A 27,839-nucleotide genomic window follows, 5' to 3' on the forward strand; every position below is an offset into this window, starting at 1 on the left:
TCAAATGAATCTATATTTATTTATTTTTTTTAAATGAAGCTATATTTAATTATCATCATAATTCAATGAGTAGGACCTTTCCCTGCATATGATTCCATCTCTTGTTTTTATATTTTTACTGAACATTATAGCTTCACACATTTGACACATGGCTGTGCTTATATTTAAAAAGAATGACCTAACATATATATCAGAAGGGAAAGAAATTAGGAGTTTTGTAATAAAACCAAACAGTGTTTTAACTGGTCATGGATAATGAATTTTAATGCATAATCAATTTCAATGTATTGGATGAAATGTTGTCACACCCTCTTTTTAAATTGCTTCAGTCACTTATTTATTTTTCTATTTAGTTTTGAAGATATGCATATTTTGTTTAATTTAAATCTCTATTTAAAATAATTAATTTCTTAAAGACTTCATTTACTACCACACGAATCATATGGAGTTTGTGGTTGCATTGTAATTATATTCCATTTTTTTAAACAAAATATTTATTATTTAGTATTTGCCTACAACCATCACAACAGTACATAATAAGTGACAACAAAACAGGTGATTTGTGAACATTGTCATTACTCTGTTGGAAAGAGAATCTTGAGGACAAGCATTTTTTGAGATATGTAACAGGACTGACATTAGATCTCTGTTCCATGTCTGGCACAATAAGCCACACCCTTTTCTTACTGATGAGTTTGGAAAAGTAGCCAACTCTGTCTTTTATCTGGGCAAACACAGGGCTATTGATGCCTAAACCCCATGCGCCAAATTTACTTCCATTGGTCCACATGGCCATCTTTCCTGGTGCTTAAAGACTTACGAGAAAGCAAAGGTAATGTATTTACTCTAGCTTCAAGGAAGACATGTGTGAGTAGGTAGAATCAATGAATAGTGACTTAAACTGATATGAAGGAAAATGTGAATACTTGTTAAAGATTCTAATCCCGAATTACTGGGTGACACAGTTATTAAAATATAGCCCTGGGGAAGAAGAGCAAGTTGGGACAGGAAGTATTGAGTTTAAGGTGATCTGCTGATGTTCATATGAGATGTCTACCAGTTACTTGGAAATGTGAGTCTGGAGCTTGTGAGAGAGATCAGGGATAGAGACATAGATTGGGGGATTATTATGAGGGAGGAAACAGGTGAAATCAGGGGAGCCTGGACAAGAGGGACAGAACCCAAGGGAATATCTTGAAAGTCAGGCAAAGAAAGAGGCTCTTATGAGCAGAACTGAGGAGTAATCAGAGAGAATGAAGGAAAATACTCCAGCATCACAGAAGACAAAGAAGAGATTCTAATGAAGGTCAGAGAAACAGCACTAAGGGTAGTAATCTGAAAGTCCTTTTCTCATATTTGTTTCCATATATTACTCTGTATTAGTAATATAAAAATAGGTTTCTTGACTTTAGTAACAATGACAAGAGGAAATTCAAAGTCACTCTTTGTGTTATTAGAACATTACTATTTTTCTCAATCTGTTTATTATTAATAATTTAAATATTTTTTATATATATCCCAGTGGAATTTACCTAGAAACAAAATATCTTTTTCTTTGAATTCTATGATTTCAAATAATTAACTTTTTTTGGCTCCTATACTGAATTTTCAGATAACATGTAAAATTACTTGTAACAACCAAAAAAAAAAAAAAAAAACCAGAAAAAATTATTCAGTATTATCTATCATTTATCAAAATTCTTTTTTTAAAAAAGATTTTATTTATTTGATAGACAGAGATCACAAGCAGGCAGAGAAGCAGGCAGAGAGAGAAAGAGAGAGGAGGAAGCAGGCCCCCCGCAGAGCAGAGAGCCCGATGCGGGGCTCCATCCCAGGACCCTGGGATCATGACCTGAGCCAAAGGCAGAGGCTTTAACCCACTGAGCCACCCAGTCACCCCCATTTATCAAAACTCTTAAAAATATAGTGATGTCTGCCAGCTTTTCCATTTTAGCATATTGGATTGACTTTCTATATAAGACAAATGGAAAAAAATCAGAATAAGAATTCTCAAAATTAAATATCGATTTTAACCAAATGGTAATGAGAAATCATTAGATTTTTATTCTCCCGTGATGTCCAAGAAGTGTTAAGTGTCAAAAGTAAGGACCAGTTGTATGTATGTAAATTTTTTAAAAGAAGTTAAAGTCTTTATATTAAATATAGGCAGTGCTTGCTTTGCACAGGATCCTATTAACTGGAACTCATGCATATCTAACTGTATCTTTGGTCCTTGCTATCTACTGCTTCTGACTGAAGCATCCGCTCTGCCTCTGGTGTCTGAATTTCACATTTTTCAGTCCATATATTTCTGTGAACTTGTATGATATAGATTTTTGATTGGCGCTTTTTTGTTTTGTTTTGTTGTTGTTGTTGTTTTGTTTTGTTTTGTTTTAGTTTAAAGCAATTCCTCCCTAATTCTGGTTGTGGAATTTTTATTTGAAAGTGCTATCAATTTTTCCTGCATTGAGGTGGGTCTATAGTCAGAGTGTAAGGTTTTAATCCTCGAGCCCCATATGATTCACATATGCTAGGAAAAGCAATCTCTCAGAAATAAGTGACTGAGACATTGTAAAAAGATCTTTATAACAATATCTCAGTCAATGAATATGAAATTATTTAAGGCACTATGGGTCACTGAAAACAGTATTCAGTTTTACTAGTAAACTCCCAATTTTCTTCCTTTCTGATTTATATATAGACCATTCTTCTTATATTAATAAGCACAGTCAAGTGTTAAATTTGCCAAGCTATGATGTTCACTGAAATACAAAATGGTCTTCTGCCAAGTGTTTTTACGCATATGCTCTTATTTAGTTACTCAGAATATTGATTTTAAAAAAGGATATGTGTGAATACAGGAATTTCTTATGTGGACACAAATGATTTTTAGCTCTCAATGCTTTTTGTTTAATTTCATCAACTAAAATAGGTAAAGGGTTGTAGGGAAGATAAAAATCTCACTGCAATCACGTTTTCTCACCTTAGCATAAAAATTATCACTTTGTTTCTAGACAAGTTTTTACAAGTTTTTACACAAGCTGTGGTTAGTAAGTGATGGATCTCCCCATGTGAGACCAAGCCTGAGAGCCAACTCTAAGTTAATTTTGGAACATGAAATGCATTCATTAATTTTTAAAGTAAGGTTGCTCAAACACAAGTTAAAATAAAATGTATTTTGTATTGAAGACTACTAGTCATCTTAAAAGTTCTTTTTTTAAATAAAAGACAGCTTTCATTATTCTTTCTATTAAAAATTGTCTAATTCCCGGGCACCTGGGTGGCTCAGTGGGTTAAAGCCTCTGCCTTCGGCTCAGATCATGGTCTCAGGGTCCTGGGATGGAGCCCCACATCGGGTTCTGCTCAGTGGGGAGCCTGCTTCCTCCTCTCTCTCTCTGTTTGCCTCTCTGCCAGCTTGTGATCTCTCTCTCTCTCTCTGTCAAATGAATAAGTAAAATCTTTTTAAAAAATTGTCTAATTCCTATTGAATTTACTCTTTCACTCACTTTTTTATTCTTCTATTTATTTTTGAAAAGTTTATCATAAGCCACAGTCTTCTGTGTTATCAATATAAAGTTTAGGAACTTGTTTACACCTAGCTTTGGTTTTATTCTGCCTTGAATGAAAATAATTATAGTTGACACAAAAAGAGAATTTCAATGATTTAACTTCATGTTAGAATTAGTAATGGTAAAGTATTGATTTTTTAAAAAATTTATTTGACATAGAAACAGAGAGATCACAAGCAGGCAGAGAAGCAGGCAGAAAGAGAGGAGGAAGCAGACTCCCCGCTGAGCAGAAAGCCTGATTCGGGGCTCGATCCCAGGACCCTGAGATCATGACCCAAGCCAAAGGCAGAGGCTTAACCCACTGAGCCACTCAGGTGCCCCCAAAATTCACATGTTACATGCAAATAATTTATATTTCAAACTATAAAATGATTCATGGTTTATTTAAAATTTTATATTAGTTATATAAATAGAACTATAAAACAATTTATACTCTAAGTTATAAAATGAGTTTTATAGTGAACAATTTGATTTCTTATTTAAACTCAGTCACTAAGAGGGGATACCCTGGAAGCTGTTTATGTCTCCCAAAAGTTAGCATTTTATTGCGCTTTACAGTCAAGGACAATGACCACTTCCTACTTGAGAGTGAGGCCTGGATCTCTTAATTTGACATTTAACACACTTCTTGAATACGCACAAAATGTCTTCATTTATTTCCAACACTCCCCTGCTGAATCTTTCAGTACAGTCTCCCTGTTCTGGTCTATTCACAGACCGCACATGAAGGTCAGGCGGATGCCACGTGGCATCTTCTAACACGTGGCTCTGCTGGTACCACAGCGTGGAGTTTCTAATCTAACTGCACATTTAGGTAGCCATATTTGGTTTTGGATAATTTTCCATTTAAAGAGTGAATACTTTCATAGTAAAAAAGATAAATGTAGAATAGAAAATATTTTTCGTCTTAGATCAAAAGTAGATTTTTAAAAGATTTTTATTTATTTATTTGACTGAGTGAGAGAGAGAGAGAGAGCACAAGCAGAGGGAGAGGGAGAAGCAGACTCCGTGAGCAAGGAGCCTGATGTGGGGCTCCCTCCCAGGACCCTGGGATCATGACCTCAGCCAAAGGCAGAGGCTTAACTGACTGGGCCACCCAGGTGCCCCTCAAAAATACATTTCTTAACTGTATTTGACTGTATGCTCGTTAAATTCACTTAAAATGTACCCGTAAGTAATTTTTTCAACCTTCTTGGGTTTTTGTGTTTTTGTTTTTTGTTTTTAAGATTTTATTTATTTACTTGAGAGAGAGAGGGAGAGTGAGAGAGAAAGCATGAGGGGAGAGAATCAGAAGAGGCAGATTCCCTGCTGAGCAGAAAGCCCGATTTGGGACTCAATCCTGGGACTCCGGGATCATGACCTGAGCCGAAGGCAGTTGCTTAACCAACTGAACCACCCAGGCGCCCAGGTTGTTTTTAATAGTAAAAATTCGCTCTAAAAGTTGAATGCTGTCTAGTTTTAAAATATTTAAATGGTCAGTTCAAACAAACACTAAACTTCTGAATACTATTTGGAATTAAATTCAAAACCAGCCAAATGTCTTAGGTTTGCAAAATTGAACAGGAGAAGGACCACCGAGCTGAATGCATGTCAACAGCGACGGCCCCACTAGAACGAAACCAATCCAAAGTCGTACTTGGACCAGGATATGCAACAAGTCAAAGTAACCGAAATACAGTGCTTTAAAAACACATGCTGTACATGTGTTTTTCCATTAAACTAAACTGAGTTTCTTTTTTTTCAGGCCCAAATTTAGATTTAGAGCAAGAGACTAATAATTCTATTCTATCCTTTCTAACAGTGAATTGACCTTTTATAAGAGAGTACATTCTTTTTCTTAAACTGTATCAGGTTTCAAACTTTATTTATTTATTTATTTTTGCTACCTGTATCTTGTTTCTGTCAGCCTAGTTGTAACTGATGGTCCATTGTACTGTTGGCACATTCATGTCTTTCTCTGCAATCTTCTTCCCTCTTTTGCTCATTTTTTTTTTTTTCTTAGTGAAGTATAGAAAGTCACAGAAATATGTCCTTCATTGCCTGGACTAATCATTTTCTTTTCTTTTTTTTAAAGAGTGAGAGAGTGAGCGCACAAGAGAGGGGGATGGGCAGAAGGAGAGAGAGAGAATCTCAATTGGGTTCCACATCCAGTGCAGAGCCTGATGCAGGGCTCGATCCCACCACCCTGAGATCATGACCTGAGCCATAATCGACAGCTGAATGCTTAACCGACAGAGCTGCCCAGGCACCCTATGGACTGGCTTTAGACCCTTTTCTTATTATTCTTTGGCTATTATTTCTAATCTATTTTATATCTTTGCTTTTTATAACTGGGTAGAATGGCACACTTTGAAAAATCTTGACATGAACATCAATCTACCATTTGCTATTTACTAGGGACGCAAAATGGAGGATACGGCAACTTATCGGGGTGTCAGTGTCCTCAGGTGTGCACTGGGGAACATAAAGCCTGCTTAACCAACCCCATATTAATAGTAATACCACCCTAGATCTATTTTATAGACAATCAAGGAAATCAAAAGTAATTTCTGAACATGAAATAGCTATGCATTTGGCGAAACAGTAAACATACAGCCTATTAGCTCTGATAATACTGAATATTAAAATTATAGGTGCAATCATTTTGCAGGTAGACTTTCAGTTTCTAGGGCAAAGTCTAGTTGAAGACAGCAATACGGAACCATCCTGGTGATTCATGCGCCATAGCAGCTAGTCTACTTTGCCCACTTCTCAATTATATCTGCCTAATAGGGTCTGTCCTATGCTTCATCTTCTTCATCATCTTGAACACGAGACAGCAGTCGTAATAACATAGGGACCTAACTGTGAAAATTTCCTTCTCAACAAATGAACACCAACCCTATATACCTTTCCAGAGGTCTCCTGTCGGGCGCAAGTTTTGCAATACCAAATTTCTGGATATTCTCTGTCTACTGAGTTTTCTCTCCTCGGAGACTTTATTTACAATTACCTTCTTCCATCTGAATGTCCTCTTTTGTGGACCAAAGACTCCATTCAAATACAGCTCTTCCCTCTGTGAGAACCTTTCTGATTTTCTCGTAATATTGAAGCCTAACTCTGTGCTCCCATGGCAGTATATGTTTTTTTAATTTAATTTATTTACTTGAGAAGACAGAGAGGGAGAGGGAGAGAGATAGCGAGAGAGAGCATGAGCAGGGAGGGAGAGGGAGAGGAAGGCTCCCCGCTGAGCAGGGAGCCCAACATGGGGCTCCATCCCAGGACCCCAGGATCATGACCTGAGCTAAAGGCAGATGCTTAACTGAGTGAGCCACCCCAGAACCCCTGTCCATCTTCTGATGTATGTTGAGTGGCTCTGTTGTCTGAGTCTTCTATGGGACTCAAGCGGCATGCGACACAGTTCCTCGAACATGGTTAGTGGCAAGGCTTGGCAATAGAGTTCCACAGTCATTTAATAATCTTGATTGATCATATTTTAAATAATGTAGGATGTTCTTACATCTATTTAAGGAGGAGACCTCCGATTTCTACCTTTACATGGTGCATTTAAGACTCGAAGACCACATCTAAGATTTTCAATCTCCCACCAAAACTAACAATGAAGAGCAAATTTGATCATATTGGATTAAATTTGTTTCAAAATCCCAGTATGGTAAGTATGCAAGGGCAGCTTGTGTCCCTTGAGTCTGAAAAATCAAGAAAGGCTACCCTTATATATGTATCAAGTTATTACCAGTTATAGAATGAAAAATCCATAAACAAAAAAGATTTTCTTCAAGTGAAAAAACAAGTGGCTGGTAAGGTCACATTCGCAAAGTTAAAATAGGTGCTCTGGCCTATCATTCTTTAATAAAAGGAGTTAGGGCTCCTTGAAGAAATGACTGATTCTAGAACTGGGGCAGGAAATATATACAGTGAGGCTGAAGCATCTTGTAGTACCGGGGGAAAAAAGTCCTCACAACGATGGGACTATGTCAAAGGCCACAGCTGGGGCGCCTGGGTGGCTCAGTCAGTTAAGCATCTGCTTTCAGCTCAGGTCATGAACTTAGGGTCCTGGGATCGAGCCCCAATTTAGGGTTCTCGCTTAGTTGGGAGCCTGCTTCTCCCTCTCTTTCTGCAGCTCCCCCTGCTTTTGCTCTCTTTCATGCACTCTCTCTCAAATAAATAAATACAATCTTAAAAGAAAGAGAAAGCATAGCAGCCTCCCATAAGAGGTGCCCATGGCTACAGCTACAGTAATTTGCTGAGCAGTTTGAGCAGCTACTTTACTTAAGCAGTATCAGATTGTAATGCAAACTATAAAACATACATCCATGTGTTTGTATTGATACAAATGATTGAATTTAAAGAAGCTGGGGAGAACAGTCTCCCTTGCAGAATTCCAAATAATTTATGTAGATATTCCATCAGGAAGAGGAATGTAACTCCCTACTCCTTAAGTGTGAGGTGCATGAAGTTACTGCCTCTGGTAGAGTACAGTAAGGAAAGGAGGAGAAAGAGTAATGTTACAGTGGAGAAACCCGACAGACACTCCCTCAGCCAGGTGATCAAGGTCAACATCAACAGTGATACCTCATGTTGATAGTATGTGCCTTTGTTTTGATGTGATAAGAACGGCACCTTACCTTTGTGGCCTTCTTCCCAAAAACACATCCCTATCTGATCATGAGAAAGACATTGGACAAATTCTAATGTTAAGATGTTCTACAATATACCTGATCAGTACTCCTGAAAGCTATCAAGGTCACAGAAAACAAGGGAAGGGTAATAAACTCTCACAGTCAAGAGGAATCTAAGAAAACATGATGACTAAATGTAATACAGCATTCTGGATAGGGTCCTGGAACAGAAGAACAGGAAGTATAAATTAAGGAAGTAAGAATAAAGGATGAACTTTATGATAATGAATCAGTAATTGTCCACTAATTGTAACAAAGTTACCACATTACTGTCAGATATTAATAATAGGAGAAACTTGGTGTAGCATATATGGAAATTCTGATCCGATCTTCACAATTTTTTGGGAAATTTTAAATTGTTGTAAAATAAACAGTTTGGTTAAAAGAGTGGATATCGTGTTTTGACCTGAAAGTACTCCCTCATATCTGCTTTATTTTATTTTATTTTTGTTAATTTTTTATTTTTTATAAATATATATTTTTATCCCCAGGGGTACAGGTCTGTGAATCGCCAGGTTTACACACTTCACAGCACTCACCATAGCACATACCCTCCCCAATGTCCATAGCCCCACCCCCCTTCTCTCAAACCCCCCACCCCCGCCCCAGCAACCCTCAGTTTGTTTTGTGAGATTAAGAGTCACTTATGGTTTGTTTCCCTCCCAATAATATCTACTTTATTTTTATCCTACTATGAGTTATTCAAGAGTTAAACACAGCTCTAGCTATGGCACCCATGCAAATGCTCTTCCAGCTCAGGGGGCCATGGGCCAGCCTTGGAATGAGTATGAATCTCATAGTCCCCAGAGCTAACTCCCTTGGACTTTTTCCTTCTCCAATGACTCAAGAATGGCAAAATTTACAGGGAAGACCTCGGTTTCTCCTGGAAAAAGAGAAAAGGAAATATAGAAAAGAACTATGACAAAAGAAAAAAAGAAGAGTTGAACCAAGAGACTCAGAAAGGCCTTCTGCCCAAGAGCAGAGGAAAGGGGAGTCTCCTCCCATCTCCACCCTGACATTAGCCAGTGGCCCAAGTTGGCTGCACTTCCTAATGGGTACAGGAATGCTGTAGAGGGCCCCTGGTGTTTCCTACTCCATGATTCCCCAGGATAAATCCCAGGATGAGAGTATTGCTAAGGAGAGCTGACTATCCCCTGACAGAAGTCTGCATTTAAACCTACAAGAAATGCCCATATTCTTTTGACAGTCCATCTTATCCAAGAGAAGGCCTTAAGATCTTCATGGTGTTTTGGTATATAATTATTAAAGCATTATTTAAAACACTACTCTATTTCACAGAAAATTATAATATCCAAATAACAAATAAAAACTTAGGTAGAGAATGATGACTTTCCTGGTTCCTGGAAATGATTGTCTTATCTGCTTCAGGTCAATAACCCTCTTTGACCTATCAGGACCTATCAGGACCTATCAAGACAGGCCCCGTCATCATCTATCACTAATATCTATCGCTGGCACTAATTTTTTTTTTTTAAAGAAAACTAATGTAGTAGTATAAATATGGGCTATAATAATATATCCTTAAACAATGGGTAAGTACTACATGGAGTCAATTTTTCTTATAATTAAGTAAGCACAAGAGAAGATTTAAGTGACTGGTTTTTGTGTTCTTTTTTTTTTTTTTTTTTTTTGAAAGATTTTTTTTTTTTTTTTGGGGGGGGGGGGGAGAGTGAGCACAGGAAGACAGAATGGCAGGCAGAGGCAGAGGGAGAAGCAGGCTCCCCACTGAGCAAGGAGCCCGATGTGGGACTAGATCCCAGGACGCTGGGATCATGACCTGAGCCGAAGGCAGCCGCGTAACCAACTGAGCCACCCAGGCGTCCCAAGGTTTTTGTGTTCTTAAATAACTACTGAAGTCATTCCTTTTTTTTTAAGATTTTATTTATTTGTGAGAGAGAGAGCCTGAGTAGCGAGGATGGGGAGGTAGGGACTGAGGGAGAAGCAGACCCCCACTGAGCAGGGAGCCAGACCCCAGGACCATGGGATCATGACCTGAGCCAAAGGCAGATGCTTCACTGACTGAGCCACCCAGGCCACCCTAGTGAGGTCACTCTTGAAAGAAGGTCTTTTCATGATTTAAAGAAACATTTGCATGTGTACAAATCTGATGTTTATTTTCTTCCTGGTATTTTTATCCTTCCCTTTTTTCTATTTTATTATGGAGGGTAGTTTTCAAAATGTCAACTCTTTGTACCATGATGTGTCTAGGGAGAACCCCTAGTAGTATGGTCCTGGGTTGTTTCCTCTTGGTTGGTTCCTCTACACCTCCTTCTGGGCACCTTTCTCTCCTCTGCTCTATTGTATTAGTTTTGGGATAACAAAATCATATATGGCACATTATGAATAGTGAAGTCAGTGTTAAAATGCAGCTCCTACATACAAGGTCTCCGAGTTCTGTTATGGTCAGCTTTTCAAATGTCTTATTCAGTATGGAATTAATTATAGTCATTTTGAACATCACCTGCTAAAAATGCAAACTGTATCTTTAATAAAATGCTTATTTGTATCAAGAATAAGATAACAAAATATTCAAAGAATAATTGTAAACCTTATAAATTTTGTCAAATCTTTCACGAGGTCATAAATTTACTTTTATGAAAATCCCTCATAGAGTTCAGAAATCCTCTAGCTGATAGAAAGACATCAAATCTTAGTTCTCTGGGTGCCTTAGCATCTGTAATGGTCACAGGAGCCAGAGACTGGCTCATGCAAGTTCATCTACAACTATGTAGGTCGCCTAACGGGTCATATTTTTTTAGGGATTATTTCCAATTTCCGGAGTCCTAATGATCAGAATGTAATCCTTGGTATTTTTAATGAGAAAAATAATGTGTCCCCCTGTCCCAAATTCAGTGTTCGGCCAATACATATCTATAGGATCAACAAAACAAAGGAAGGTTTTCAGATCCTAGGCTTGAGTATTTTTTTGTTTTAGATGTGACAGATTTGCTGAACAAAGCTCACGAGTCCTCTCTTCCTCTCTACTCCCCCCATTTCCCCCACTCAGCACACACACATACACACACAGCCCTCTACAACCCTGTTCTGTCTCACTGTTGTTAATACACACATCAGCTCTAGGTCACCCAGCTTTTCTGAAGGAAATTGACTCTGCTGAGTACTCTTTTATTCTCCATATAAGTTACATTACAAGCAATAGTACTAAACTTTTCAATGCTTGCAATGTTCCCTATGAGTGTATCAGTTGAACAAGCAAAAAAAAAAAAAATCTGGAAGTTTATTATTTTTCCACCAATATATTTGACACCACCTTTGGAAGGGAACAAAAGGCATACTGTCAAACGGATAGACCTGGACAAAATGTTACTGTTTGTTCCTCACGAGCACAGAGGTATATTTAAGCAAAGAAAGACATTCCATGACTCTCCTGGGACTTCCTTCCTTCAGCTGAATTATACCAACATGTTCACACCACTGTGGTTCAGACCGTGTTGGAATTTAAAATGCAGACTTTTCTTTGCCAATGTTTAAATACCACGGCTATAAAAATTCATATTAGGATTGAACCTGGCCTTAAAATATCATAGAATAATGAGAGTTTAGTGGGGGGGGGGGAATGTGTGTACACATGAATTACACTAGAAGATATGAAAATAAGGGATGTCCCTGTTGACAGAGTCTCTACATATATAATAAGGCCTCAAAGTCACTGGAAGTCACCAGGTTTGGGATTATGTTTCAAATCCAGGCTCACTGACATTCATGAAACTTCTAGTGAAGCGGGGGCCAAGTTTCGAGCAAGGCTGAGTAGAATGCCTCTTTCATGTGGAACCTGTGTGAAACTCAGTGGCTTTGGCTGGCTCTCACCTTGAGTTTCACATTCAAACAACCCAAAGCTTCAGAGTAAAATTAAAGGATGAAGGGAAACAAACAAACAGACCCCACAACAATGACAAAGCAGGAAAAGATGACTTGCTGGAGAATGGAATGACTGTCTTCTTCCACACCCATGTCATCGTGGTACTGCTGCATTCTCCAGCTAAACTCGTATTGCCCTCAGCTATGCCAAATCAAGGCTTCCCCGCACTAAGGGGGAGAAAATTCTAGACCCCCAAAGGCCCCAGGAAGCAGTGAAACATTTGCTCAAAATAGCCAGAGGCTCTAAAATGTTGACTGTACGCAGGAATGTGATTATGAATATAGGCCTTAGAATACAGATTTGCAAGGGAAGAGGTAACAATTAAATGTCCAACTTTTGGAAATCTAAAAAAAGAAAAAGGCTAACTGAACATCTCTAGGTTTTCCTACTAAATTCAAATTCTAGAGATTACGTTGCATTGATGCCTCCTCTGAAAGTGACCTCTCCCAGAGCATTCTCCAGAGCTCCACCCCTCTGGAAACTCGTCCTGTGGCCACTTGCTTCCTGCTTTCTTAGCAAGGTGCAGGGTGCAGAGAGCAGACTGGACCGGCCGTAAGGAGCCACAGTCTTTGGCGGGGACTGAAACAGTCTCCTGACAGGATTAGTTAGGCTCATTCTACTCCTAATGTGCAGCCCAGCTAGCGGCGGGCAGCGTGCCACGGGACGCCAACCTCCGCTCTAGCAGAGGACTTGGAAAATAACAAACCAGTGTAATCAACCCATGAATTTTCTTTAAAGTAAAGGGAACATTTAAAAGTCTATTGAATGGCAAAAGAGGACTCCACTTTGCCTATTTTAGGAAATACACTTGTTTATAAAAATTTCTTATCCCTCATTCAGCCAAAGTTTCACCAGCATAAAAACGTCTGGCTACAAAAGCTTTTTGTTTTGTTTTGGTTTGGGGTTTTTTTTTGTTTTTGTTTGTTTGTTTGTTTTGTTTTCTTACCACTCTCCCCCACCCAGTTTTCCTCTTTAAAAATTTTCTTTCTTTTCTTTCCTTTTAATTTTTCTTCTTTTACATTTTTTAAAAATAGCTATCCAGACGATCACAGTGTGTTTAAAATGCATGTTTTCTTTTGCCATGTGGCCTGAGATACCAATAAACTTCTTTGGAGACAAGAATCTTTAAATTCCAGGGATTTCAGTGGCCATGTGAAAAAAGCTACATTAGGCCCCAAGGCACACTGTAATTCTGAGGCAAGAGAGGGCAATCAAAGGAGAGGTTGATAGAGTCACTTTGTACACACCAGCCTTTGCGGTGTTCACAGATCTGCAGCATAGTCATAAAGTCTATATGATGAGAGACCTTGCCATAGAAAAGTCTTTTTCTTTGAGTTGGGGGTTAACCTGAGACATCATCAGTGGGGGAAAACCCAAGCTCAATAGATTCTTTAAGGGAAATGGTATAAAAGCATTAAACAAACAACAACAACAACAACAAAAACCCAAAAAAACAAAAAAAGACTTTTTACTGACCATAGTAAATACCCACAATCAAAGTAAATGCTGTGTTTGAAGTTAAAGTCCACAGATCAAAGTACTTTGCAAAATGTCAAGTGTGAGCATGAGGAGGAGGAAAGGAGAGGCACAGAAACCGCACGGAAATATTGTATTGTCAACATGAGAGAAGCCTGCTAGCAGAAGACCTTTGGCTAGGTAAGGCATCTTCAAAACTGAGTCACCTGAATTGTGCTGGGAGCGTACAAAAAATGAAACACACTAATAAAAAAAGCTGTTCGAATTCTGTCCTCGCGATCCACAAACCAGTGACGAAAAAAACAAACAAAATAGAGCTGTCTCACTGTCCTTAAAGAGCAACTATAACATTTTCTTTGCTCAGGTGGTTGTAAGCGTTTCCTTTTTTTTTTTTTTTTTCTCTCGGTGCCGTGAGAAAGTTAAAAATAAGTAAAACAGTCTAAACAACAGAATTATGATGTCTGGGAGCCCCCCTCACTGCTGGCAGGCAGGTTAATTAGGGTTCCGATGCGGCTCAGACCCAGGCGTGTGTGTGTGTGTGTGTGTGTGTGTGTGTGTGTGTGTGTAGAGGGGTCGACGTGACAGAGCGCTGGTATTAAAAGTAAAACACAACCATAAAAATGCACAGATGCCCCTGCTGTAGTCGGGAACCCCGTATTTACCTGGAAATCGTTGGCAGCCTCCGCTTATTCTCACCAGAAATAAGTTATTGAAAAGACCTTCGTCCTAAACATATCATAAACCAATTAAATAATTCCAGAATAAAAATCTTACCTACAGGCAGCTGGGGTTCAACAGTTGCTCTCAACAGAGGAAGTAGGAGTCAGTGGCCTTTTACATGTAGAGATTGTTTATTTAGCCCTTTTTAAAAGGTCTTGAACTCCAGAGGTTTAAGATTAAGTCCAATCCAAGTGTCTGAAGGGGAAGAAAAAAAAAAAAGGCAAGAGAGAAGGCGAATAAGAGAGGGAAAGAATCCCAGCTGCTGGGTGGTGCTACTGTTCTGAGAGCATTTGAGCTATTTTCAGTATTCACAGCAGCCGGAGTTGTCTGCAAAGGGATGAAAAAGCCGTGCCTGAGTGGCCACCTCCCTCCCCCTTTCCCCACGTGGTGGTGGTGGTGGGGGGGGTGCACGCACCAGGAAACCCACAACAACTTGGTTCACCGTACAACTACTCATTTAAATTTGGGGGAAAACTGCCAGCGCTATTGGAAATGACAGCAAAAAAAAAAAAAAAAAAAAAAAAAAAAATCTTGACTGAAATCTTAAGGAAACACAGTGCCTGGCCATAATCCTCAAGTTTCCAGAATGACTTAACCTGATTTGTTGACACTAAGATGGACTATGTGTGCCTTCTTGAGAGGGAAGAGGTTTCTTTGGACATTTCCTCACTTAGGTGGGTCTTAAAAAATATTTTAGAACTCTCTGAGGCATATCTGTTCTCACCCTATCCTTCTTAAGACCGAAGACAAATGGTTTATTTCTAGCACGCACCTAAATTTCCATTTTCATCAACTATGCTATTTTTGAAAGCTCCTGGGTTAAGCTGTTGACATTTCTTATCTGTTGGCAGAGACTGGGGACCATTCAGTGACACGATGAGACAGACACGGATCCCCTGCTTCTGCCTCCAAAGAAGTGATTCAGATTGGGCCGCCAGCAATGACCAGCAGACTTTGCGCCTTCCCTTTGTTTCTAGAATTATAAATTAAGATCTGGGTGTTCTGTGCCTTCATTCATTCAGCATTTTATGAGGCAAGTACTTCTGAGCCTCCTCTCTGTCACATGTTCGGGGAATACAATAGTGGGACAAAATATTGTCCTTGCCTCTGTATAGCACAGAGAGGCAGCAAGCATAAAGAGTCTATGTTGTAATCTTTGATGGCTTCTTTTTCCCATGAGGATCTCTTCAAACCTTAGCGACTGGAGATCAGGATTTCTTTCTACTGTGACTGAAGGAAGATGCACGATGGGTGGTCATCAGACCAACTTCTGGCTTCTGTGGTTTACTCTGCATTGTACAACACCCCGTAGAAGGAGATTTGTTCCTTCCTACCCAAGGAAACATAGTTAAGTATTAAAAGCCTTGAATCCATGTGGGTAAAACCCCTGAATTCTTTCATCTCCCTACTCCTGTAACATAGAGGAGCGTCAACAGTGAGAAAGTACTGCTGAGAGCTAAGAGGAAGTGGGAGAAGATTCTCTGATCCTTCTTTAGCCCAGAGTGGATTAAAGAAAGACACTGCAACTGATGATAGAAAGTACGGAGGATTATGCATGATCTCTAAAGAGAAACGGTTACATGACTGCTTTTTCAGGTGTGATAAGATAGTGAAATCCTTCAGCTAGTCTAGACTTAGATTAAAATTAAATTAAATTAAAATTTGTTGGTTTAAATTGTGAATTGATATTTAAAAAGAACTATTATTTAAGTTTGAAATAGCTAATTAAAACTTTTAAAATAAGAGTAACTTTATTTTAAAAATGGATAGCAGAGGGGCGCCTGGGTGGCTCAGTGGGTTAAAGCCTCTGCCTTCAGCTCAGGTCATGATCCCAGGATCCTGGGATCGAGTCCCGCATCGGGCTCTCTGCTCAGCAGGAAGCCTGCTTCCTCCTCTTTCTCTGCCTGCCTCTCTGCCTACTTGTGATCTCTGTCTGCCAAATAAATAAATAAAAGTATTTTTTAAAAAATGGATAGCAGAGTTTTAGGAGATCTCTATAGGATCATGGATTTTTCTGTTCACTTATTTTAAATGGTCACACTTTACTATGTCTTAAATGCCTGTCCATTTAAAAAGAAGATACACACTTTACTTGGTCAAAAATGATAGATTGTAAGGCTGGCAAATGCTAGCCTCAGATAGAAATTCTTTTTAATAGTTTTTACCTTTTCCTCCATATAGTAGTTTATAATGAAAAAAAAAAATGCATTAAAAACTGGCTGTCCTTGAGAAACTACTGAAGTTAATAAAACGAAGACTACTAAGTCAACCATTATCTTTAAATTCCAACCTGCCTGCTTTCCACACCAGCACTGAGAGAAGCCCATTGCCTCATGTTTGACTATTCTTAGTCACTTTAGGTCATGGTCTGCAGTTGGACAGGTTCTGAGCCTGCTAACTGCTTCCATTCAGCATAAGCCCCGTGTTGCCACGTGTCCCATCATGTCATTCCCCAGTGATCCCAACCGTCCCAACTGCCTCCCAGTTAGCACCTTTAGACTGACTGGATGTCACAGAATAGCCTAAGTTGGACTTGGATTTTTAAAAATGAGAGGATAACATATTTGGACTTTTCTACTCACTCAATCTACAATGACTTTTATCAGCGACTGATGTCTGCTATTATCACTGTTGTAAGTCTATGTGGCTATCCAATATGGTAGATGTAGAGACTACTGAACACTTAACATGTGGCTAGTCAAAGCCAGGATGTCATGTAACTTTAAAATGCACACTGAGTTTTGAACATAGTATGAGAAAAAGGAATGTAAACTATCATATTAATTTTTATATGGATTATATATTGAAAAGATAATATTTCAGACATCCTAGGTTAAATAAGCTGTTTAGTTCAAATTAATTTCACTTGTTTAATTTTATTTTTTAAAATGTGACAACTAGGGCGCCTGGGTGGCTCAGTGGGTTAAGCCACTGCCTTTGGCTCCGGTCATGATCTCAGAGTCCTGGGATCGAGTCCCGCATCGGGCTCTCTGCTCAGCGGAGAGCCTGCTTCCCTCTCTCTCTCTGCCTGCCTCTCCATCTACTTGTGATTTCTCTCTGTCAAATAAATAAAATCTTTAAAAAAAAATAAAATAAAATGTGACAACTAAAACATTTTACATCAAATATGCATCTTGCATTATATTTCTGTTGCGCACTACCATCTTGGCCAGGGGTTCTCAAACTGTAGCAAAAGCAGTTACCTGGAAGGCTTGTTAATACACAGATTTCTGGATCCCACCCCATTTCTGTTTTGTTGGTTTGGGGAGAGGCCTGAAATTGTGCATCTCTAACAGGTCCCCCAGTGATTCTTTTTTTTTTTTTTTTAAAGATTTTATTTATTTATTTGACAGAGATTACAAGTAGGCAGAGAGGCAGTCAGAGAGAGGAGGAGGCAGGTTCCCCACAGAGCAGAGAGCCCAATGAGGGGCTTGGTCCCAGGACCCTGGAATCATGACCTGAGCCAAAGGCAGAGGCTTTAACCCACTGAGCCACCCAGGCACCCCTCCCCAAGTGATTCTTAACCACACTTTAAGAACCTACTAGTCTTGAGCCTTCCTATTTAAAGAGTGGTCCATGGACCAACATCAAAGTCATCACAAGATCATTTGGGATTTTGTAGGAAACGTGAAATCACGGGCCTCACCCATACCTACTGAACCAGCAAGTACATCTTAAAAACCTCCCCAAGTTATATGTGTGCACATTGAAAATTGAGAGTGTAGAGTGGGGACTCATTCCTGGGTACATATGAGGCTTATCTGGAAAACTTTTTAAAATACCAGTACACTGGACCCACCTCTGGAGAGTTTGCTTTAACTAATCTGGTTGGAATCTAACATATCTAATAACTGCCCCGCCCCAGGTGATTCTAATGGAAGAGCACTGAGACAACAAGAGAAACTTGAGAGCACTGAGAAACAAGAGTTTGGTGCGTAGTGGGACCCTCAGACCAGGTGCAGAATTGCCAGGATCCAGAAACCCAGACAAATTCTGGAAGGGCGGTGAGAAGCAGATGTTTGGGGACTGTCAGGTGCTAGAACAAGACTTGGACAGAACAGAGCTTGTGGAAACCACACAACGATGGGGTAGATGAGTGTTGCAGCCAGCAGGGGGAGACAGGGGCAGGAAGCATCCCTGGCTTCCGCAAGTCTGACTTAAGTCCCCAGGGGCCCCAGGTTTGTTGTTGCAAGGATACTGGATAAGCCTTGGTCTCTGAGGGAGTAGAACACTCGGCCAAGTGTTCTCCGAGCAGAGATGCAGGCCCCCAAAATAAGAGAAGGACCTACTTAGGAAAAAAAAAAATGTAACATAAGTCATGAGTGGGACCAGCAGCCATGTTAAAAGAGGTTCTTAAGTTCTCTATAAAGACAGGACTGGGGGAGGTGGGCCTGGGTGGCTCAGTGGGTTAACGCCTCAGCCTTTGGCTCAGGTCATGATCCTGGGTTCCTGGGATCAAGCCCCACATCGGGCTCTCTGCTCTGTGGGGAACCTGTTTCCTCCTCTCTCTCTGCCTGCCTCTCTACTTGTGATCTCTGTCTGTCAAATAAATAAATAAATAAAATCTTTAAAAATAATAATAATAAAGCCAGGGCTGGTTTCAGAAGCTCCATCTGCAATAATCTTCCAGAGACGAGGAGGGAAAAAAATGGGCAGAAGTGTTGGAAGTCAGTTGAGTGGTACATTTCTTTCTCTCCTCCCATTGTGTGCAATTCAAGTTGAGACAGCTCTCAGCTATGCAGTGGTCAAATTAAGAACATTCTATGCTAAGACACAGTTGACACAGACCAAACTGTCCCGGAGGATATGTGTATCTCAAGAGAGAATCTTGATAAATCATGGAACGCCCCGTTGTTAGAACCACGAGGCAGATCGGTGTTCTGGAGCAGAGAGACCTTCTGTTATTCTTCAGCACACCTTCGTTCCACCTTTAAAGAAAGTGAGCACCTTATCTGGAATGATCTCCCCAGTTTGTCAAATCACTGCTCATTTTTTCAGGTGGTACCAGAACAACTGTGTGCTCCAGAGGGCTTCAGAAAAATAAAATCCTCACTGTAAAGGAGAACGTGGACCCACACTGGTGATATTTGAAACTCCTGACAACTATGCAAAGACCATTGTAACTTCCCTTCTCACTTGATGATTTGGTTGTTTTCAGAAGACCTTAAAAATGTGTAATAATGCTTAAGAATAGAGAGTCTGGAGCCCATATGTCTGGGTTTGAATCCTGGTCCTGCCACATTCGTGTGACCGTGGACCTATTACTTCACCTCTCTGTGCCTCGGTTTCCTCCTCTGTCCTAGGACTTCACTGGATTATTGTGAACATTAAAAGGGTTGTCTGAAAAGAAGGTAGAAAAGTCTGGCACAGCCTAAGTGCTATTGTTGGTTTAACAACTAAAATACGGTAAAATAACTGAAGGTTTCCAAATATGGTTAAGTTTAGTAATTTTTTTTTTTTGATACCACAGTGATTTCTAGGGACTTTTATGTGAGTGATCTCTTGAATACATGTATTTTGAAAGCTTCTTTGAGAGTTGTTTAATTTTTTTTTTCCCGAGAGAACTCAGAATTCTCAATTGGTTCCTCGTCACTTCCTATTATTTGCGAGGACCTCAGGAGGAAGGAAGTGAATGTACTTTTCCCATGAATATTGTTTTCTAGGTTACATTTCCCCCCCCTTAAGTCCTTTGAAAAGTAAGTTATACTATAAATGTTTGAAGGCTTCAGTGGCCCATGTCAGTTGAGTAGCATTGTCTAATATTCCAGGAGAACAATGTATCATTCTCTTAGTCAAATATTTTAGTGCTCAGGGAAGGGCAACAAGGCTGCCTGAAATACTGGCATGAGTTTCAAAGATGTATTGAAAAGGCATTTAGAGTCTCATACTACAGAGACTATAGACATCAGATAATGCTGATTAAAGGAAGGGGTGGACCCCCACATCAGGCATGTGAAATGCAAAATGAGGGCTAGATTAAGTGTAATAACATCTTTGACGCTTGTCTGCTTCTACCACAAGAAACAAAGTAAAGCATCTGCAATAAAAATGTTGGTGCCTGGCGGCATCACACACTTAGTAAATATCAGCCAGGCCATCTACAGGAACCTCCATATGTTGAAAGCTGAGTAAGTAATAAAGCACTGAGGGGGGATCTCGAGCTTGGGTGATTTCAGACCAGGCATGCAAGCCCTCTATGTTTGTGCTCTGAAACATAGGCAGAGGGACCAGGCTATAAACTCCTTCTTAACACTGTCATCTATGCTTTTGTTTGAGTGTGTATAAATTACATTTGGCAATCTCTTTCATAATCGATATCAGCAGGTGTAATTGTTTGAAAGTTGTCAAGTCGCATATCCAATTATTTCACCACGTGGTTAATGAAGAGAAGCGAATGTTTTTTAGGAGCTGACATGCCATCATATGTGTCATTATGCAATCTAGGGCTGGACTTCACCGAATAAGGTGAAAATGCTAAGGAATGGCCAAAGAACTATTAGCAAATGTGAGAGATTATGTAGAAATAACTTCTGAAAACCTGTTAAAACTTCGTTTTCTAGTTAAAACTTTATTGGTTTTATATGTGCTGTCTGAATCCCACATATATTTAAGAAGTACCTCTGCTGTTTATATAACCATGACTTAGCTTTTCTTGATATTTATATTCTATTGAAATTGAGGCATATGCAACAGTTGCTAAATATGCTATAAAAATCTTTAAGATAAGCCTTCTGAAAGTGGCCTATTTAAAGCTCTGCACGATTTTCTTACATCTCCACCTACATCTCTCTACCTACCCTCTAGCTCCTTTCTTATAGCTTCTCTGGTCTTTCAGCTCCTAGAATGGGCCACATTTAGGCCTTTTGCATGCACCGTTCTCTCTCTCTGGAACACCTTCCCTGCTCAGCTGTTGATGCTGTGCACCTTTTGACCAAAGTGCCCCTCCCCCGGGAAGGCTTCCCTGATCCACACAAGGTCATGTGTTTTTAACTCTTGAGCAATCATATTCTACATTTCCTTGAGTGTCAGGCTTGGCTCCATTTATTTCTGTGATCAATCAGTGTATTTCTCCTCCATTAGCCTATGAGCTCCTGTTTTCCCTTCACACTGTATTTCCCACACATATATTGTATTTGCGCCTGGCACAAAGTAAGTGCTTAATATATATTTTTTGAACAAATGATTCAGTAGGTTCTGAAGAAGGCATTAAGCAACACATGCTGACGTCTGTGTTCTATATTTAGAAGCTGTGGGATCCTCTCTTCTACCATGGGCAGAAGGGTGCTTGTTATAGATAAGAATGTTTGCAGATGTACTTCTGTACATATTCTCAAATTTGTAAAGCACTTTGAAATCATCAAGGCACAGTATGAAAAATCTCTTTTCTGAGGCATTCAAAAAATGAATTAACCCAATAACTCATGGCACATTTCCATCATTAATTACTATAACCATAAAAGCTAATTTTACAAGGATAGTCACACACATAAGTAGTTCACAAAATGTTAAAAAAGTGTCCTTAAAACTCAGGGATGATAGGTAAGCAACAATAAGAAACAGCTGACTAGCCTTCAAAGGTCAGAAGGAACTATAGATTTATTATATCAAGTGCATAAGAGAAACTTCTTCCAAAATGAATGCAAGTTGGAAATGGGAAACTTCAGAGATTGGACATGTTAATAGTTTTTTCATGTTGTCTGTCCTCGGAGCCAGACCTTCCTATCTCTTTGTGAGACCTCTGTGTGTTCTGCGTGGTTTACAGATGTTGCTACAATAACGATGCCCCCAGTTATCAGGTGAAGCCCAGGGCTGCTGGAGCTCCCAGACCAGTCACCTCTGGCTGTTGTTACTGCACACTCAGTGTGCCTGCAAATATTCTTACATTTATGTATGCCAGATAGAGAGGTTTGGGAGGGAATGCTCTAACCAGCAAGGTCAACCTACTAAAAACAGCAACAATAGTCTTATTCACAAAAGGAAACATAAGAAATTAGATGCTGTGGGAGGGGTATGTTAGCAATGTCAAGAAATGAGTAATGATACCTCAATCTTACGGAAAAAGATGGGGAGGCTGTGGGAATCTGTATACACTCTGGGAACTGAGCTGGAGCTCGACTGGTCTCAGTGGAAGGTACAAGGGAGTCTGACTTCCTGAAGGGGGTGTGTATTTTATATTCAGACTGGGGAGTGAGGAGGGACCTCTGAATCGAAGCAGATACTCAACTTTTGCCTTCTAGCAAGGGCCCTTCTTTTCACAGCAACTATTTCCTTAAGTGGCATTTTCAGTTGAAGTTTCTCTCTGATACATTTCATTTACAGTCAGGTCACTATTTCCATACTTATTACTCTTTAAAATAAATAAACTATCTAACACAGTGGTAGCAGACACTGATTTCTCCTTACTGAGAATCTATTTTTGCTTTCATCTTTACTACAGAACCCTGAGAATATGCGTATTTCAAAACTTAGTTTCCCAGATTTTCTTGCAGTCTGTTCTGGCCAACATGCTAAAGGCAGGACACATCTGGTACATGGTGGGAGCAGGGAGACTCCAGGGGGGGATGGCTTCTCTGCCCTTTGCCACTTAACCAGACCCTGCTCCTCTTAGCGGACAGAAATGCCGATTCCATCCTGGGAGGCACATGCTGAGGGTGGGGTGACAGAGTTAACCCTCCCCCCCCAACCCTGGGCTACTTCTTGTTTGCTGTAAACCAACCTCTCACTTGGTTAAATGGTTGTCTTGAGATAATCTCTTACTTAAAGCTGGACACGTACTCGACATAATCATCTAAGAACTGCTTTATGATATTAGGCAGGTGGAAAGAAAGTAATAGCCTATATAGTTTCAGAAGTTTTGAAAGAATTTCTGGCATCAACGATAAGCCCTTACAACAGGTTGGTATTCAGTTTTCAAGTCTGTTATCACCTCCAAATGGAGTGAAAATTGCCATGAAAGACCCTATGCGTTTAAAGCGCTAAAGAGCTGCATATTTTGAGTATCTTTGATTTTAAATATAGTAGTAATAGAGTTGACACTTCTTTTCCCCCTAAAACTAACATTGAATGATCAGTGAAATCAAGAGAAATAAGAACATAGCAATAATTTACAGGAAATACAAAACAGGAACCCATTGTTTATCCTGTTCTTAGTGTCCCTGGCCACAGCATTGTTCAGAAAACTTTTAACTTCTACATGGTTGACCCAGCCTTTAAAATCTAAATTGAATGATAGAATTTGTCCTTGTTGAGAAAAGAGTAATTTTTGAGAAGACATTCAAGGCTGGTAATATATTGAGTTTGAGTATTAAAATATCCTTTAAGATTTCTGCTTAAATATTTTTTTAAATGGCGATTGCTAACAGGCATAGTTGAGGGGAAGGCATGTTGGATGAGGAAGCCAATAATCTTCCAGTTTTAAATAAAGGAAAGAGACTCATACAATGTGGAAATTATTTTAAGCATTCTTGTCTCATGACTTCTGATTAAATACCATTAATTGAAGAAAGGACTATAAATCATAACACATTCCATTTTATAACAGGCAGTCATGTATAAATATTTTGCCTTTCTATCAATATTTGCCAAGAGTGTAATAATTGACAACAAGGTTCTGGAGGCTGTCTGCCAATAATCAAATCTGACTGTACTGCTTCCAACAGTCGGGCTACTTGAATTTCCTCATGCTCAGTTCTCTTATTAATGAAATAAGAATCATAGCAGTATTTGACTCAAATGATTGTTATGAGGAAGAATGACTTAATAAATGCAAAGCTTTTAAAACAAAGCCGAATATGGGGCGCCTGACTGGCTCAGTCCCTAGAGCCTGGGACTCTTGATCTTGGGGTCATGAGTTTGAACCCCATGTTAGGTGTAGAGATTACTCAAATAAATAAATAAATAAACTTTAAAACAATGCCTGATACAGAATAGGTACTCGTTAAGTGTTGATTTTGCTGTTATCATCATTACTTCAATGATTGCACAACACATAAAGCTAAGTCATGGGCTTTGAGGATAAATAGTCATTAGTTAGTTTTCTGGTTCTGCCCCTTATCAGCTCTGTGATTTGGGCATGGTCTCTGGGTCTCAGTTCCTCATCTGAAAAGTGGGGATACCGTAATTACCCTTGAGCATTATTAAGAGGAGGGAAACCACAACCGGCACCCCAGCAATCATTAGTAATTTTTAAAAATCAGAAAAAGATCTTGGCAAATATATTAATTAATCTTCACAAATACATGTACTTTTACTTTGTTCATGGGGAAAATTAAACAGATTAGACACACCCAGATACTGAATTTAACTTCCTTATAACATTTCAGGTAGCTCATATTCAGACTTTTATGGGTATTTTTCGCTCAATTTTAATTTTAAGTAAGAAGCCATGGAATTGTCAAACAACTAGATTAGAAAATCCCCATCTCTGCTAATGACTTTATCTATGACTTTAGTCTCTTTAAAGCAACAATATTATCATCATCTTATCTGGTGAGTAAGAAGAAGGCAGAAGAGGAAAGATATTGGCATGAAAAGAAATAACTTGGAAAAAGAATAGAATTGACTTTGTAGGGCCTTGGTAAGGGTTTATCATACCCTCAGCAGATGGGAGAAGCGAATTATAATCTTATTCATCTTTGTTACAAACACATCCACTGATTACAATTATAATGAATGATAATTGAACTCTAAGTATCCCTCTATTATAGCAATTATTACATTGTTAAAAAGAAAAAAAAAGAATCAAGGCTTTGGAATCACACAGAGCTGATCTCAAAGCCTAGTAAGGACTGTCACTCTGGGCAAGTTAATCTGTCTGAACTTTGATTTTCTTGTCTATAAAATGCAGACAATATCAACTTTTTTTAGGAGCCTTTTGAGGGGATGGATGAGACTGTGTGTGAAAATCAGTTACTTAGTAAAGAGCCTGCTGCAGAATAGGGTTTAATATACTTAATATTGTTTTAATACATTGTTGTTTCTGTTTATGGGTCTTTTTCTTATGGGACTATAGGCTCCTTAAGGACAGGACTCCCTTTAAAAACTTTAAGCACAGCCTGGTCCTAGAAGATGTCTGGTCACTAGAAGGTACTGTGTGCATGTGCTTGTGTGTGTGTGTGTGTGTGTTTTTGTGTGTATTTATCAGATGAACCAAGACAGGGATACCCTGAATGGAAAACTAAAACAACCACAGACATGCATAGGGGGCTTCATTTGTTTAAGGGAAAATAGCTGAGAGAGACAGGCATTGGCCAATGGAACTATTGTTCTGCAGAAAGGACTTAAGTAAAGAGTAAGTAAAGGACATTTTCCTCACACAACATACTGAGCAGGGAAAGACAAGCTGTAAGGGACAGGGAAGGGTTCTCCGTGGTGATCCTTATGGTACCTGAAGGGATTATAAATAGCATCTTTAAATGAGGCAATTTCTAGATGTTACCTTTATTTTCATCCTTTGTGGAAAGATGGTCATGACTTTGGGTCCATGATTTTTGCTAACTTTGTCCGATTTCTTCTTCAATTCACAGGAATTTATATAAAGCTCAAATCTTCTAAGTTCTTTCTCAACCCCCTCCTGTCTCCTCCCACATTCTCTCTTCCCGACACAGGGTGTCTCCACCTTAGGGGCCTGTAGGTTTTATCACTCAATCCAGTGACGCTAATCCTAGGTTGACAGCCTTATGTGGCGTTCCTACCCTACATCTTGGCCTCCAGTATTTCCCAGATATGGCATAGTTTGGAGATTTTCAGCTCCAAGTTTGGCATCCCATATTTCTTACCTTTCATTTAACCTTAAATCATGGCTGGAGGAAACCTGACACAACCTACCTAATCATCCCTTTCACATTTTGACTTTTGGGGTGCACAGGTTCTCTTTATGGGAAAGCCACTTCTTGGACCAGGGTCTGAGAGGCAATCACGGTGGGGGTGAAAGGTCATCTAGAGTGTATTCTAGATCTGAGATGGGGGAGAAATCTCCGGGGATCCTGTTGGTCTGTACCCTGGGCACCAAGGTTACTCCAGCACCAACTGCTACTTTCTTTTGCCTGTAAGTCGCTCTGAAACAGATGAGATCCTCATGCCCTGCACACCCCTGGTGAACTAAATTGGAGAGTCATGCTACCCATAAAAGTAAACTCATGCAAGTATCAGGAGATAGTTTCAACAGGAACAAAAAGAGGTTTTCAAAGAGGTAAGAAAATAGAGAAGAAGAGTAGAAATTCTCAATAAATTTAGTGAGAAGGGATCCATTGGGGAAAGAAATGAACAGACTATACCTTAAAGAGAAAAGTAAAATTTGGAGCTTCAAGCTTAATAGTAAATACATTTTAATTGAGGCATTGGCCAGACCGTTGAGTAGAATAAGTGATCCTACGATCAATCAATGATCAGAGGACATTAACACTGTTTATGGTAAGTAGAAAAATGGCCTAAGATGAGATAATTCTACGAAAAATTATTTTTATTAATGCAGGGCTCGTTTCGCAAAACTCTTCTAAAAAGTAGAAACCCACAGCAGAGTTTATTTTATGGTGTTATATTAGAATGGACTTACTGGGCAAGTTTTACAGATACACCCTGTAACGAATCCTACCCACAAAAAAAAGACAAAGAGGACGGAATTCAGGTCGTCCTTAAATTCGCATATACAATAGTGGGTAAGGGAAGAAGGAATTGGAAAGGTCTTAGCAAATGATGCCCATCTCTCTGGGCCAAACCTGAGCTATAAATTGCCACAGCTCTACCATTCTGTAACCCGAACTCTGTTTTTCATGTTGCTGATTAAGATCTATCCCCTTGGCCTCTTTTTTAAAGACCTGGCACACACTCGAACACACCTCTGAGACTCCAAACCAGACTTCTGCACCACGTTCTATTTTGGGTAACCACAGAGGTGCTGGAAATTTCGGTTAGTAACAAACACCGCAACCTATCAGCTAAAGAGCCTGAGCTGGGGAATACAGGAGTACAGGGTTTCAGAGCACATCTGAGTTGCAGGTTCCAATTATTTTTGGTGTTTGACGGACAGATGTGGACCAGGATAGGTCATCTTTGCGGTGATGATGTTTTTCTTCCAGTTAACGTAACATTTTTCTGTTCCCCCTGTCCCTTTAACCCTCAAAAATCGGCTGACATCCCTTTTTAAAGCTTACTTTCGTGCTACTTTGAAATGGAATCATTATTCATGGGAAATGGTATTGCCTTCATTCTATTACTGACCATCTCCATTGAGAACTCATTCTTATTTACTGTAGCTCATCTGATCCGGATCAAAATCAAATCCAAAGACACTCAGAGCCTTCATGTCTCATGCAGAAATTATTGAAAATAGGGTCAAAATAATTTTATCTGTCAAGATGTAATTTATCAAATCAGTTATGTTACATTTATAATGATGACTGATGTACTATGATTATATAAACTATATATAAGCTATAATTATAAATATAATAATAATATAAATAAGCTTATGTAATACATTAGATATAATTTATC

General features: G+C 39.3%; 1 protein-coding gene across 18 annotated transcripts in view; it reads right to left on the reverse strand.

Annotated features, from left to right (window-relative positions):
* The window catches only part of SORBS2 (sorbin and SH3 domain containing 2), a 208,996-nt gene that overhangs the window by 161,615 nt on the left and 19,542 nt on the right, over positions 1-27,839 (reverse strand). For 11 of the 18 annotated variants that reach the window (XM_059384281.1, XM_059384262.1, XM_059384264.1 and 8 more), the window contains exon 2: positions 14,400-14,540. The exons of 3 other annotated variants lie outside the window; for them this stretch is intronic. The gene's annotated coding sequence lies outside the window, so the exon portion shown is untranslated. The remainder of the gene's footprint in view (positions 1-14,399; positions 14,541-27,839) is intronic. 4 more of the 18 variants (XM_059384263.1, XM_059384265.1, XM_059384276.1 and 1 more) reach the window with 1 other exon arrangement.

This window comes from Mustela nigripes, chromosome 18 (genome assembly GCF_022355385.1).
Source record: "Mustela nigripes isolate SB6536 chromosome 18, MUSNIG.SB6536, whole genome shotgun sequence".
Lineage (NCBI taxonomy): Eukaryota > Metazoa > Chordata > Mammalia > Carnivora > Mustelidae > Mustela > Mustela nigripes.